The sequence below is a fragment of the Malaclemys terrapin genome, chromosome 5 (genome assembly GCF_027887155.1).
Source record: "Malaclemys terrapin pileata isolate rMalTer1 chromosome 5, rMalTer1.hap1, whole genome shotgun sequence".
NCBI lineage: Eukaryota > Metazoa > Chordata > Testudines > Emydidae > Malaclemys > Malaclemys terrapin.
In genome coordinates, this window is record NC_071509.1 from 85126081 (window position 1) to 85141458 (window position 15378).

Sequence of the window (15378 nt, forward strand, 5' to 3'; positions counted from 1 at the left end):
TAATCCCTCCTAAATGTTGGGAAGTCCTGGTGTTGGTCTTCAGAATATAGCATTTCCTCTCTTTCTTATATGCTTGGAACAGTGAAATAAGGAACTGGGCTATTTTGAAAGTAATATCATTGTCATCTGAGTTAGCACCCACTGAAATGAATGGGACAGTTCACACCTCAGAGCTATTGTTTCAGGTTCTCTGCAGACTCAAAGGTCTCTCCATCAGTGACACTCAGGACATACTTTCTTGATAACCATAATTTATAGAGACTTTTAAAAAAATTAAAGCTGAGAATCGAGGTAACAATTGATAGTCTGTCCATGACCCACTCAGCTACTCCTTTGCAACCCTTATAGAAAATATTTAATTAAGATATGAAATCCCACTGCACACTTCAGAGATGCTAAAATGTCTTCCAAGAAGACCAGAAAACACCAGACTTGACCTTCCTAATAATTCTTAGGTTTAAAAAACAAACAAATCAGAAAGAATACATTTATTCTATTGAGGGAAAAACTTAAAACCTTTTTCTCACGAAGAAGCAAAAAGGGCATATACATAATTAAAAACATCTTTTACAGGTTGTCTTAAAGCTTTTTACTCCATTGCAAAAGAACTTACTCAACAGAGGTTCCTCTCTTTAGCAATTGGTCATTAACTGTCTTTTACTAGTAATGCTGTCATGACCTTTGGAAATACTATTGAGTATAGGCTTTGGTCTGTGTATATTAGGGTCATGGAAATCAGAAATATTAATACTTGAAATAGTTATAGGACAAGCTATGAAGATTTTATTATAAAGTATTCTAGAACAATTCGGGTGTATATTGTTTTAAGGGAGAGTACATGTGAAATTGATCTAAATTAAGATTAAAACATGCACAGACTTCAGATAGCAAGGTTTGAGTGCAACTTTGGGTGTTACAGGGCTTGATGAAGTTTGATGTATTATGAATATGATACTCAAACTCTTCGAGTTCAACATGCGTTCATGATTCAACACCATTCTAAGAACAGAAAACACCATTGCAGACTTGTTCAATGTAATTTAGCATCTTGATTTGCTCACAACAGTATTTTTTATCCTTGCATATACTATGTCCATCTTTCTGTCATTGTCCACACTAGGAAAATTAGGGCCATCAGTGGAGGCTGTAGTAGTGACAGGTGTTTTTACCACCCCATAATCTAATCATGCACAATAGAAGCTGTCTCTCCACTGGCAAAATTAAGAACCACAATCCAATACTCCAGCTGCACTTGTGGCAACAGATCTGCCTTGTCCACCGCTAATAGGGTTGCACCAGTGATAATTATAAATCTTAATTTTCCTACTGGGGACATAAACAATGCTCCTCAACATTCCAGTACCCACTCTTTCTTTTTCTCTTCCTTTCTGACCCCAGCGTCCATTTTTTCTCTCTGCCTTCAGGACTGACTTTTCCTCCCTCTCTCATTTCCCAAGGCCTTTGCTAATAATCTCTGCCTTTTTGCAGATCTACTTGATATCTCTCCCTTGTGCTATATTTTCAGATGAAGTGCCTGATCAGTGGGAAGCAGATGCTTTTTAATTATTACGGTTAAATTCTTGGGCACTAAATGTAGTATCCCCTTAGAGCTATATCTTGTATAATAATACACTCCGTTTGTATTTTAGTCTTTTTCTTTATCTACTTAGGATCCATATAGTAAGTGCTGCTTTATTTTGGTACTCTCTGAAAGATCATTTCAGGCTACATCTACACTACGGGGGCGGGGGGTCGATTTAAGATACGCAAATTCAGCTACGCGAATAGCGTAGCTGAATTCGACGTATCGCAGCCGACTTACCCCGCTGTAGGGACGGCGGCGAAATCGACCTCTGCGGCTTCCCGTCGACGGTGGAGTAAGAGCGTCGATTCCCACCTCCGCTGGTGGAGTAAGAGCGTCGATTTGGGAATCAATTGTCGCGTCCCGTTGGGACGCGATAAATCGATCCCCGAGAGGTCGATTTCTACCCGCCGATTCAGGCGGGTAGTGTAGACCCAGCCTCAGAAAAAAGAACTAGAGTGAAAACCATCTTTCTTTTTATGTAACTAACTGTAACATTAGTTGCATTATATGCAGTAACATTATTTCAGGTCTGAAAGGGGCAGGGGCAGCACTTTTCTAACCTTGGATCATTTGCACTTTCAAATTTTAATTTACTTTAACTCACAGTTTAAATATTTTTCAGATCTTAAAAATTACTTAAATATGTTCTTACAACTCTAGATTATTGTTCAGATGTAAATATCTAATTTTTGTTTCTCACTTGGTTTAGTTTTCAAGTAAATGTTCATTAATGAAAGTGACTTATTAAAGTTATTTAGTTTAGAAAGGTTTTATGTTAGTTATTATGCTGTCCATCTTAATATCTGGCATGTAGGCAAAACTTGCAGTATTAATAATGCATTTATTAATAATGAAGGTTTTCATTCCACTTTTTTGTCCTAAAATAGTTTTCATCAAGAGAGAAAATGCAAAATAATTATTAAAAATAAAAATGTTTTGCTCAATAAAATTTTTTTACCTGAAGGTATAATTTTGAAAGTATTTTATAATTTGATGCAGTAGAGCATTTTTGGTGGCATAAACTCATTTTGGGTAGGGAGAAAATAGGAACTTGAAAAGCGGCACCATATAAAATGTCTTTGTTCAGAGCTTTGCTTTTGATAATAGCCCTTCTGGCCATACCACAAATCCCTGCTAATATTAGTGTAATTCTTAAAGAAAGAAAGTTTTGAACAGCCCTGCAGTGTTAAATTAAAGCCTTTAACTAACTAGTTAACAAACTAGTTTAAGCTGGGTGTGTATAACAAGTAAATTTATTCTGCCAGTAAGGCTTGGTTCCATTGTGAATATTTTTATGGGCAGTGCCATTAGTGATCTCCTGTTTTACAATTGAATAAAAATCATCAAATTTTATGCAAAAATACTAATATTAATTTTCTTTTTAATATTTGTGGGGTTAGCATAATGAACAAAATGACGAATAAGTATATTTACTAGCAGTCACCTGAAAGTCAGTGCCTCAGAAATATTATTAAAAACAGTTGTTACAACACAGCACTGATTCATTTAATATTTCCTTACAACTTCCTGTATCAGACTACATTATGATTATAAAAAGTGCTCTTTTTTGTAAACTATCACACACAGATTTTTTCCTCTTGCATTTCCGTTTACCTTTTCAAGACCACAGATTTTATGCAATGATTGGAGCTCATGAAATGCATACTGCTTTGATCTGTGACCTTTTTGTGGTGCTAATCAGGTTCCTGATATCATTATACCTTGCTCATTAATCATATTTCCTGCAGCCCGTCAGCCAGCCAGACAGCCCAGGCCCCTGTTTTCAGCCCTGTGTTGGCAGGTTTCTGCTTTTCCAGATTATTACAGTGTGATACTTTGGCTTCTCATAAGCAGACCCACATCAAGCTGTGTGCTACAATTAAAGTCAGATGGTCCTCAGGTTGAACAGGGATATAGTGTTGCAGCTGTCTGTCTTCCTGGAACAGACCAGTACGAGGAACAGATGATATGTAGGTCAGTGCATAATAACAGATTGTACACTACTGGGTCAATAGCAGGGGTTCAGAACATTAATTGACTGACAAACTTATTTAAAACTGATTCCCAACCTGTTTTTAAAAACCGTATATAGGATGTATTTTAAATAGAGTAGATTGCATATCTGGCTGTCTTTTGTGTGTATTGGCGGGAGAAAGAGGAGAATGGTGGATGGATAATACTACATTTTGATTGATGCAGTGTCATACAGTCAGCTAAATGAGTCTAATAATGTAATATAAACTACATTTTAGAATTGTAAAATACAGTTTTTACTTGCAAATTTATTTCCTCTTCATATCTTGTATAGTTTGACAAGAGAAAGCATGAATCAATATTTTTTTGGTAAAGACTTTATTTGATCAAAGTAATAGTCTTTCATCAAGCTGTAAAATAAATTTTTTGTTCAGTCTTCTCCCCCCATAGATGGAATACAAATGTATTTGGCCAGTATTTTTCAGGGGTTTTAGATCATTTATTGAATTTAACAGTGTTTTAAATGTGTTCTAGTTTTCCTTGATCCTGTGGAGTAGTCACAATTTTGTGTCTGACAACAGTGTGCTACTATTGTAATATTATATCACATCAGAAATTCAGAATTATGACTTCATTGATGCACCATAGATGTGTTAGATGATCTGTGAAGCATCAGGGCCAAAAAAAATTAGGAGACTGTAAGAGGGCCCGGACTCGCCCCTGCGACGCCTCCTGCTGGTCGTCCAGAGAATTAGCTCACCAGTCTCTGGAGCGCCCTCTGCAGGGCGGTGATCCGCCTTTCCTCTTCTCTGGCCCCCGTGTCCCTCCCAGGACCCCGGTGCCCCTTGCTCTGGGTGCTGCCCCCTGGCAATACCCATACATATGCTAGGTCTCCCCTCCCAGGGGAACCCCCACCCACTAACCCCACCTCACCTCAGGATAAGGCCACTGCCAGTCACCAGCTAGCCCCCACTCTCTGGGGCAGACTGCAGTATAGGCCACTCATCAGCAGCAAGGTTGGGTTTGGACCTGCTGGCTTGGCCTAGCCCTGGGCTGCCCTCTGCAACCCCCAGTACCCCTTGGCCTATTACCAGGACGCAGCCTGGGGCTATCCAGGCTGGAGCTCCCCAGCCTTTCCCCAGCCCTGCTCCACTCAGGTACCCTGTCTAGCTCCCTGCAGCCAGGCCCTTCTCTCTCTGAAGGCGGAGAGAGACTTTTGAGCTCCTGGCTCCCAGCCTTCTTATACAGGCCAGCTGGCGCCTGATTGGGGCATGGTCCAGCTGTGGCTACTTCCCCAATCAGCCCAGTAGCTTTTCCCTTTGCCCCAGCCCTCTGCCAGGGCTGTTTTAAACCCCTCAGGCAGGAGCGGGGTAGCCACCCCGCTACAAGACACATCTGAAAGTTAAATGGACTTCAGTTTTAATCAGACATCATTCAAAGTTGTCCCCAGTACTTAAGTCCCTCTGTAAAGCTAAAAGAGTAATCATTAGTAAAGTTATGAACCTAATGTGTACTGTGCAAAATATTATTCAAATATTCAAACTAATTCAAAGCTTGTTGTATATCCTTAGGAATAAAATACTTATAATAGTTAATCAAACATTAGCAGTACTTAAAGCCATACATTAGCATCTAAAATATTTGAAAATGTTTTCTTCAAGGTGGGTGAGGTAATATCTTTTATTAAACCAACTTCTATTGGTGAGAGAGAGAAGCTTTTGAGCTTCATAGAGCTCTTCTTCAGGTCTAAAAAAGGTAACCAGTGTCACAGTTAAATACAAGATGGGACAGATTATTAAGCATGAGGTTTTGCATTTGTTGTCCTGGCAAAACCTGCAGACATATTTCTACTGCTACAATGATCATCACTCCCACAACACACTTTCAAAATATATGGGTTCTACACATTCCTATCACAATAAATCATCCAGTGCATCAATGTCCCAAGAACAACTATGTGGGTGAAACCAGATAATCACTACGATCTAGAATGAACTCACAGAAAAATGATAAAAGACAAAAATAGCCTGTCACTTGTGACAAAGAGGGGTTCTCTCATCAGCATAGGTATTCCATCTCTGCAGGAGAAAGTAGCTAGGTCGATGGAAGAATTTTTCTGTTGACCTAATGCTATCTACACTGGAGGTTAGGTCAGTTTAACTATGCCACTCAAGGGTATGTTTTTTTTCACATCCCTGAGCAGCGTAGCTGGGTCAGCCTAACTTTTAGTGTAGACCTGTCCTAAAAATCATGATCTCAACAGAGACACTGGTTTTATAGCTCATTATAACCATTTGTAACATACTAACCCGCCTTTGTCCTATGACTGCAGAGCTGTTAATTGCCCACTTCATTTTAATTGGTTCCCTGCAACATGTGTTAACCCCTTATGCTTAATCAGTTCCACCTTGTATTTAGCTGACACTCTGGTTACCTCTTTTAGCCTGAAGAAGAGCCCCGTGAGGTTCAAAAGCTTGTCTGAGGGTATGTCTACACTACGGGATTAATCCGAATTTACAGAATTCAAATTTTGGAAACAGATTGTGTAAGTCGAATGTATGTGGCCACACTAAGCACATTAATTCGGCGGTGTGTGTCCATGTACCAGGCTAGCGTCGATTTCTGGAGCACTGCACTGTGGGTAGTTATCCCATAGCTATCCCATAGTTCCCGCAGTCTCCCCCGCCCATTGGAATTCTGGGTAGAGATCCCAGTGCCTGATGGGGCAAAAAACATTGTCGCAGGTGGTTCTGGGTACATCCTCCCCCCTCCCTCCATGAAAGCAATGGCAGACAACCATTTCGTGCCTTTTTTCCTGGGTGAACACTGCAGACTCCATACCACGGCAAGCATGGAGCCCACTCAGCTCAAAACAGCAGTCATGAACATTGTAAACACCTCGCGCATTCTCGTGCAGTTTATGCTGAACCAGGACCAGAAAAACGAAGCGAGGAGGCGACGGCAGCGCAGCGACAACAGTGATGAGGACATGGACATGGACACAGAATTCTCTCAAACTGCGGGCCCCAGTGCTTTGGAAATCATGTTGTTAATGAGGCAGGTTCTATCCGTGGAACGCCGATTCTGGGCCCAGGAAACAAGCACAGACTGGTGGGACCGCATAGTGTTGCAGGTGTGGGACGATTCCCAGTGGCTGCGAAACTTTCGCATGCGTAAGGCCACTTTCTTGGAACTTTGTGACTTGCTTTCCCCTGCCCTGAAGCGCCAGAATACCAAGATGAGAGCAGCCCTCACAGTTGAGAAGTGGGTGGCGATAGCCCTGTGGAAGCTTGCAAAGCCAGACAATTACCAGTCAGTCGGAAATCAATTTGGAGTGGGCAAATCTACTGTGGGGGCTGCTGTGATGCAAGTAGCCAAAGCAATCACTAAGGTGCTGCTACGAAAGGTAGTGACTATGGGAAATGTGCAGATCATAATGGATGGCTTTGCTGCAATGGGATTCCCTAGCTGTGGTGGGGCAATAGATGGAACCCATATCCTTATGTTGGCACCGGAGCACCAGGGTACCCAGTACATAAACCACAAGGGGTACTTTTCAATGGTGCTGCAAGCACTTGTGGATCACAAGGGACGTTTCACCAACATCAACGTGGGCTGGCCGGAAAGGGTTCATGACGCTCGCGTCTTCAAGAACACTACTCTGTTTAAAAGGCTGCAGCAAGGGACTTACTTTCCGGACCAGAAAATAACCGTTGGGAATGTTGAAATGCCAATAGTTATTCTTGGGGACCCAGCCTACCCCTTAATGCCATGGCTCATGAAGCCATACACAGGCAGCCTGGACAGGAGTCAGGAGCTGTTCAACTACAGGCTGAGCAAGGGCAGAATGGTGGTAGAATGTGCATTTGGCCGTTTAAAAGGTTGCTGGCGATCGTTACTGACTCGCTCAGACCTCAGCCAAACCAATATCCCCAGTGTTATTGTTATTTCTGCTTGCTGTGTGCTCCACAATCTCTGTGAAAGTAAGGGGGAGACCTTTATGGCGGGGTGGGAGGCTGAGGCAAATCGCCTAGCTGCTGATTTCGCGCAGCCAGACACTAGGGCGATTAGAAGAGCACACCAGGAAGCGCTGCGCATCAGAGAAGCTTTGAAAACCAGTTTCATGACTGGCCAGGCTACAGTGTGAAATTTCTGTTTGTTTCTCCTTGATGAAAACCCGCCCCCTTTATTGACTCATTCTCTGTAAGGAACCCACCCTCCCCCTTCGATCACAGCTTGCTTTAAAAGGAAATAAATTCACTATCATTTAAAAATCATGTAATCTTTATTAATTGATTATAAAAAGAGGGAGAGAACTGTGAAGGTAGCCTGGGTGGGTTTTGGGAGGAGGATCGGAGGGAAGGAAAAGGCCACTAAAAAAAGGTTAAATTAATGACAGCCTTTTGGTTGGGCTGTCCACTGGGGTGGAATGGGAGGGTGCACAGAGCCTCACCCCCCCTGTGTTCTTACACGTCTGGGTGAGGAGGCTATGGAACATGGTGAGGGGGGAGAGTGGTTCTACAAGGGCTGCAGCGGCAGTCTGTGATCCTGCTGCCATTCCTGAAGCTCCACCAGACGCCGGAGCATGTCTGTCACGCAGCAGACCCAGCATTGCATCCTGCCTCCTCTGATCTTCCTGCCGCCACCTCTCATCTCGAGCATCTCTCCTCTCCTCACATTGGTCCTTCCTGTCCTCATGTTGGGCCCTCATGTCTTCACGTTCACTGGCATCTTTCCTATATTTTGAAACCGTGTCCTTCCACTCATTCAGATGAGCTCTTTCACTGCAGGTGGATTCCATGATTTCCGCGAACATCTCGTCTCGCGTCCTCTTTCTCCGCCGCCTTATCTGAGATAGCCTTCGGGACAGAGGAGGGAGGCTTGAAAAATTTGCAGCTGCTTTAGGAAGGGAAAAAAGGAGAGAATTTTTAACAGAACAATGCTTACACTCTTTTATGGTGTACAACACTATTCTCATTACATAGCACATGTGATTTCTGTGCAAGGTCGCATTTTGCCTCTTAATGTTGAGTGCCTGTGGCTTTGCTGCTAGAGATCACAGGCGCAGGTCCGGGCAACAGAATTCAGCTTGCATGCAGCCATGGTAAGCCATTGTCTTTCGGCTTCTGCGCCCTCCTTTCCCACATACCAAGGAAAGCCCGTTGAGTGCTGCGGTTTTCCTGTTAACCTTCAGCAGCAGAAAACAAACTAACCCCGCCCCCCATCCAATTCTCTGGATGATTGCTTTAACCCTCCCCCCACCGCATGGCTGGTATCAGGGAAGATCCCTGCTAGCCAAACGCGAAAAGCTCAGGGCCAATTCCCCCCTCCTTCCCCACCACGCTTGGCCAATTGCAGGGAAGGATTTCTTTTCAGCCACAGGCAAACAGCCCAGTAGGAACGGCCACCTCTGTCCCTTTAATTAAATTCCCGTATTTCAACCAGGTTACCATGAGCGATATCACTCTCCTGAGGATTACACAGCGAGATAAAGAACGGATGTTGCTTGAATGCCAGCAAACACCGGAACCATACGCTGCCAGGCTTTGTCATGCAGTGATACCAGATTACTTGCTGCAAGCATGGCGTGGTCAAGGGTCCTACCATGGAGGACGGAATAAGGCTGCACTGCCCAGAAACCTTGTGGCAAGGCTTTTGGAGTACCTCCAGGAGAGCTTCATGGAGATGTCCCTAGAGGATTTCCGCTCCATCCCCAGACACGTTAACAGACTTTTCCAGTAGCTGTACTGGCCGCGAATGCATCCCAAGTCCTCAGGGCAAAGTAATCATTAAAAAACGCTTGCTTTTAAAACAAGTTTTATATTTTAAAAGGTAAACTCACCTGAGGTCCCTTTCATGGGGTCATGGTCTTGGATACTGGCTTGGGAGGGTACTTCAGTCAGGCTGAGAAAAAGATCCTGGCTGTTGGAGAGAATGGAGTGCTGGGTGCTCTCCGTAAGCTCGTTGTCCTCCTCCTCCTCCTCTTCCCCGTCCGCAGAATCCTCAGGTGTGGCTGATGAGATTACCCCCACCTTGGAATCCACGGTCAGAGGTGGGTTAGTGGTAGCGGCCCCCCCTAGAATTGCATGCATCTCGGCATAGAAGCGGCATATCCGCGGCTCTGACCCGGAGCGACCGATTGCCTCCTTTGTTTTTTAATAGGCTTGTCTGAGCTCCTTGACTTCCATGCGGCACTGATCTGAGTCCCTATTGTGGCCTCTCTCCATCATGCCCTTGGAGATTTTTTTTCAAAAGTTTTGGCATTTTGTCTTTTCGAATAAAGTTCTGCTAGCACTGAATCCTCTCCCCATATAGTGATCAGATCCAGTACCTCCCGTACAGTCCCTGCTGGTGCTCTTTTTCAATTATCGGCCTGCATGGTTACCTGTGCTTATGAGCTCTCTGTGGTCACCTGTGCTCTCCTGTGCTGGGCAAACAGGAAATAAAATTCAATTGTTCGCGGGGCTTTTCCTGTCTACCTGGCCAGTGCATGTGAGTTCATATTGCTGTCCAGAGCGGTCACAATGGTGCACTGTGGGATAGCTCACGGAGGCCAATACCATCGAATTGCAGCCACGCTAACCCTAATTAGAAATGGCAATATCGATTTCGGCGCTACTCCGCTCATCGGGGAGGAGTACAGAAATTGATTTTAAGAGCCCTTTATTTCGAAAGAAATGGCTTCGTTGTGTGGACGGGTGCAGGGTTAATTCGATTTAACGCTGCTAAATTCGAATTAAACTCATAGTGTAGACCAGGCCTTATTCAACAACAGAAGTTGGTCCAATAAAAGATATTACCTCACTCACCCTTGTCTTTCTCATATCCTGGGACTAACAAAGCTACAACAGCACTCCAAACAACAATGGAAGATAATGAATTTCTTCAAAATACACACATAACTGCCAGATGCAGAGAATGCATCAGTAATAAAAATACCAACAGATTTTTAAACAATACTCAGGGTTATCATTCAAATCAACAAAAGCCAAGAAATACAAAATGAAGGCTGTCATTTCATCATTCACTTAACTCCTTCACAACATTGAAGTATGTGGGCACAACCATACAAGTAAAGGAAATAATGTTCCCTTTCATTAGATTTCAAATTGATGCCTATTTAATGTCAAAAAATAATTTAAGGGTATTTTCATGTATTAAACCTACTCCTGCGTCCCCCTACAGTTTTTTTAAGGTTTTCTGTTTTTCCCACTCCTCTTGTTGAGTGAAAGACTTTTGTAAACAAGAGAAATGCAAAATAATGAGGAAAAAGAGACAAAACTTTTAATATATTTCAGTTATAGTAATCTCCTAGTAATAATAGTGTGTAAATATTCTCAAACAAAACTGTGATATTTAAATTGAAGGTATCTTTTTAACTACCAATTTCCGGGTTTTTGTTTGTTTCAGAGCCTTATAAATATGTAAACAGTCATGTTTCTCTTGTTGAAATAACAGATTACACTACCCCACTAATGTTAATTTTGATAGAAATTTTCAAGGCCCTGCCTACTGATCAGATACCATACTTGATTGTCATGATTTTCATAAGGAAACCATAAACCACTGTAGCAGGGAATTGGTGATTTTATCATTACTGTACATTAAGAGTAACTTAAAACAGGCCAAATGCTTTGCAAATGCCTTCTTCATTAAAATAATATACTTCCCAGTGATACTTTGGGAGCAGTTATAACTACCATTATTATAAAGGTAGGTCACCTTGCTCCAAAATGGAGAGGATGTATGTAATCTTTCAACTAGGAGCTGATGTCCAAAAAGGCAAGATTTAATTTTGGTGTATTTTATAACTTCTGAAGAGTTTAAAAAAACCAAACTGGCTGGCTCCGATAAGTCCAAGTTCAACTTGTACACCTTTGTCTGTTAGCTGAAGTTTAGATCTTGCTGCATTAATAAAACTATTGATCAACTGGTAATATCCATAAATCCAAAAAATTCTATAGCACCATCAGCTTTTTGATAATTAGAATATTTTAGAAATAAAAGTATTATCAGAATCAATCATGACAGCTTTCCATAATATGTCTCAATTTAAGTATTTTTAGTTTATTACAGAATTATCCCTTTCATAAATTAGTAGTTTAACCATCTTGTTCAATTTTGTTAAAATGTCAAGCAAGTTATAAAAATGCTGGTGCAGTAATACAATCATTTGGAGTTAGAAAGCTGGTGAGAAGAACAAAATAGACCTTTCACCTGCCCAAACACAAATCCTAGTGTGTGGGGGAAATCAGTATTATAAAGCACTGTTTGGTAAAAAGAAACCCACAACAAAAATTAGGGAATAATTATTGGTCAATGTGGTGCATTGTTCCTTAGTGCAGGCTACTGTGCCTTATTCCAGAAAACGTTAAACAGGCAACAGTCCTTGCCAACTGCCATGGCAACAATACTCAGTGCTGCCAACCACAAAACCTATTGTTTTTTTGTGTCTTCACTCTCCCTATCCATAGGAAGTCAGTTTGTTAGAGAACTGACAGACATTTTCAAGGCCATTATGCTACTTGCAGCCTATTAAAATCCTTGGTATTTGTCGAGTTATAGAACGGAGATACAGGGTAATCTTAAGGTTAAGGCACAAGACTGGAGGTCTGGGTTCTGTTACTGACCCAATCGCTGTATTCTATTCCTGACTTAGACCAGATCTATGCTACAAACTTTGGTTGATGAAAATTACATCAGTGCACATCCGCCGAAATTAGTATATTGCTCAGCTACTTTCGTCAATGCTTCACATATTACATGGAGTGGTTATGTCAATGCAAAGTGCAGTGCATCCACAGGTAGGTATCCCAATGTACCCTGCAGCACTGTCCAGTGCAGTGCTTTTTGGGAAATGTTCACAATGTGTTGTGGAGTAGAAATGAGTCACTCAGGGATCTCCTGGAGCTAGATGTCAAGTTCCCAGCATGTAACTTTCTCCATCCCTTTTAATGACATCACTATCACACTATTTTCAAGCCTTTAAAAAAAAAAAAAATCCACAAACCCGCTCTGCACTTTTTCGCTGTCCTCGATCTTGGACAGAAGCATGGAGCCTGCGGAGCTCTGCACTAGACACATGAAGACTGCAAATACAGGATGCAAGATCTTCCAGTATTTGCAGCCTGCAGGAGGAAACCCACCAAAGTGGGGACATGATGATTCCTTGGAGTACAGATTACTGAAGGACATAGCAAAAGGCAATTCAAGGTAGTTTTGGTGTTCATAGAGCAGCTGCAGGTGGTGGAACACTGCTTCTGGGCCTAAGAATGAGCACTGATTGATGGGATTGTATCGTAATGGAGGTTTGGGGCGATGAACAGTGGCTGCAGAACTTTCAAATGAGAAAGTCCACTTTCCTGCATCTGTTTGTTGAGCTTGTCCCAGGCATCCAGCACTAAACATCGTTCAGAGAGGTGGTTTTACTGCGTCGCATAACAGGGTCGGTGGGAGACAAATCTGAGGGTAGACATATGTACAAATAAGTCAACGCAAGAATACAGACTTTGTGACTTTTTGTACCTTACCTATTCATCTGTAAATATTTCTGTATCTCACAAATGTACTAAGGTTCTAAAGTGGTGAGTGACACAGAGAAACAATCTGTGCAGAGTATTAATGTTAAGTGCAAATTTGTTAAGGGAATGGATTTTAGTGACAGTGCTATATTTTGTAGCGCGCACAGTTTGAGCTAGTTAAGATTTAGCCTTAAGGAACCAGAGTACACATAATACTGTTTACATTAAGTGGTGGGGGGTGTGCTACTGGTAATTAGGGATGGTCTGAAATTTTTGACAAAAATAGAAATTCAGTGAAAAACAGAAACAACTTTTCTGCACTTATCCACCCCCTCGCTTCCCTCCGCGGCGCGCCCCCCCCCCCCCATCAGTTCTATTGACAATTGAGACAGCTGGTCAGCCAGAAGAAAGGTAACAGACCATGGTGAAAATGGGGTGGAGTTTCATTACCAGTTCTTAAATTTGATTAAATGGAAAGTAGGGATGCATTGTTTAGGTGTTATGTCCATTTGTATTTCTGCAGATAGGTGATTTCATATGCAACATGAGGGCTGAGGGGGGAGAATGTCTGTAAACTCCATAAGTATTTTAATGGTATCAAAAATCACTTTGTGTTTCTAGACAACATATAGTGTGTGTGTGTGTCTGTAAACAAATGAGTATATATAGTGTACACTGTCACAAAACACACATTTAAAGTTTTAGCACAGTGATTGATGAGGTACATTAAAATAGTAAACTACATTTATTTGACTTTGCAGTGAGGCTGTAATTTTAACAAAAATAAATTATACAAGAGCTATGTTCATTAATCCAAGGGAAAAACGCTCTTCTGTGCTCATTGCAGCTGAAGGAAAGTCTTACAGCCCAAACATGCAAGATGCTGAGCATCTTGTGCTCTATGGAAATCAATAAGAGTGGACGGTCTGAGCATCTTTCAGTATTGAGCCCCTACTCTCCGTGAATCTTGTGGTTTTGCATGTTTTTAAATTAATGTATCGATAAAAAGTTCACATTCAAATTTTGCGTACATTCCGTAATCTTTCTCATACAATTTTGTGTACATCTGGGAAATCTTGGCAGTACTGTGAAGAGATTGTACATTCTGAAAGGGAGATTTAGAGAAGATATTAAACATTTTAAACTTCATAGAACTGTGTGTTCTTCCACCTTCCCGGGAGTTAGAGCTTTAAACTGCTATTTAGTCCAAGTCTGATGACCAATTACAGGAAACTATGTCTACACTTAAAATGATAAAGTGGCACAGCTGCAGCAGTGCAGCTATCTCACTATAGCGCTTCAATGTAGACACTACAGAGACGGAAGGGGTACTCCCATTGCTGTAGTTAATCCACCTCCCCAAGAGGCAGTAGCTAGGTTGACAGAAGAATTCTTCCATTGACCTAGCTCTGTCTACACCCGGTTAGGTCAGCATAGCTACATCTCACTGGGGTGTCGATTTTTTGTGCTGGTGTGTGTTTCCAGTGTAGACTAGTCACTTGTATTCTCCCATCCTTATATCTTTGCCAATAGGCTTGTCTATACAAGGAATTCATGGAGAAGTTAGTATGAAATAACAAATTTGGGCATTAGCCTGAAAAAGGAAGGGAAATGCTACCTCATTTAAATACCTTGAGTACATGTTTCATATTTCGCTCTGATATAAATGTAGAGTAATGTTATTGAAGCAGTAGAATTACGTTTGTGTGAAATGTTTACAAGTGAGAGTAGAATCCTGCTGCATAGTTTGTATGTATTTTAACGGCATTGAGGTGCATCAACATAAGCAAAAGAAAAGCAGAGTAGAAATGTTTTCCTGAGTAATTTGATTTACAGCCCATTAGTGAGAAGATCTTTTGGAAGTATAGGTATAAATAAAAGTAGTTTAATTTTTCTGTTTATTTAATGTTTGTATTTTTATATTATATTCTGTGTGCATATGAATTGTTTACTTTTATTTTTCTCTTAACACCATAGCTAAGAAATCAGGCCAGAAGTTTACCTCTGTTCAGATCTCATTCAGTTAAAGATTCCTTTTTTAATGTTCAGATGAAATTATTATTATTTTTTATTATTATTGACTAAATTTAATTGTTTCTGTCCTCTCCCATCAGATTAATGAGGATAGTAATATTGTGTTGGGTCCAGTCCAGTCAGGAATCTGGATAAAATTTACTGTTTCATTTTAATTGTTTTAATCTTTCAAACAAAGTATCATAAGAATATAACTTTTTAAAAAGTGTGTTAAAGCTTCCCCCCCCCTGCCCCCTCCACCCCCCCCCCCGGTTTTCATTTGCA

General features: G+C 41.5%; 1 protein-coding gene across 4 annotated transcripts in view; it reads left to right on the forward strand.

Annotated features, from left to right (window-relative positions):
- The window catches only part of LRBA (LPS responsive beige-like anchor protein), a 571438-nt gene that overhangs the window by 437138 nt on the left and 118922 nt on the right, over window positions 1-15378 (forward strand). The gene's annotated exons all lie outside the window — the stretch shown is intronic.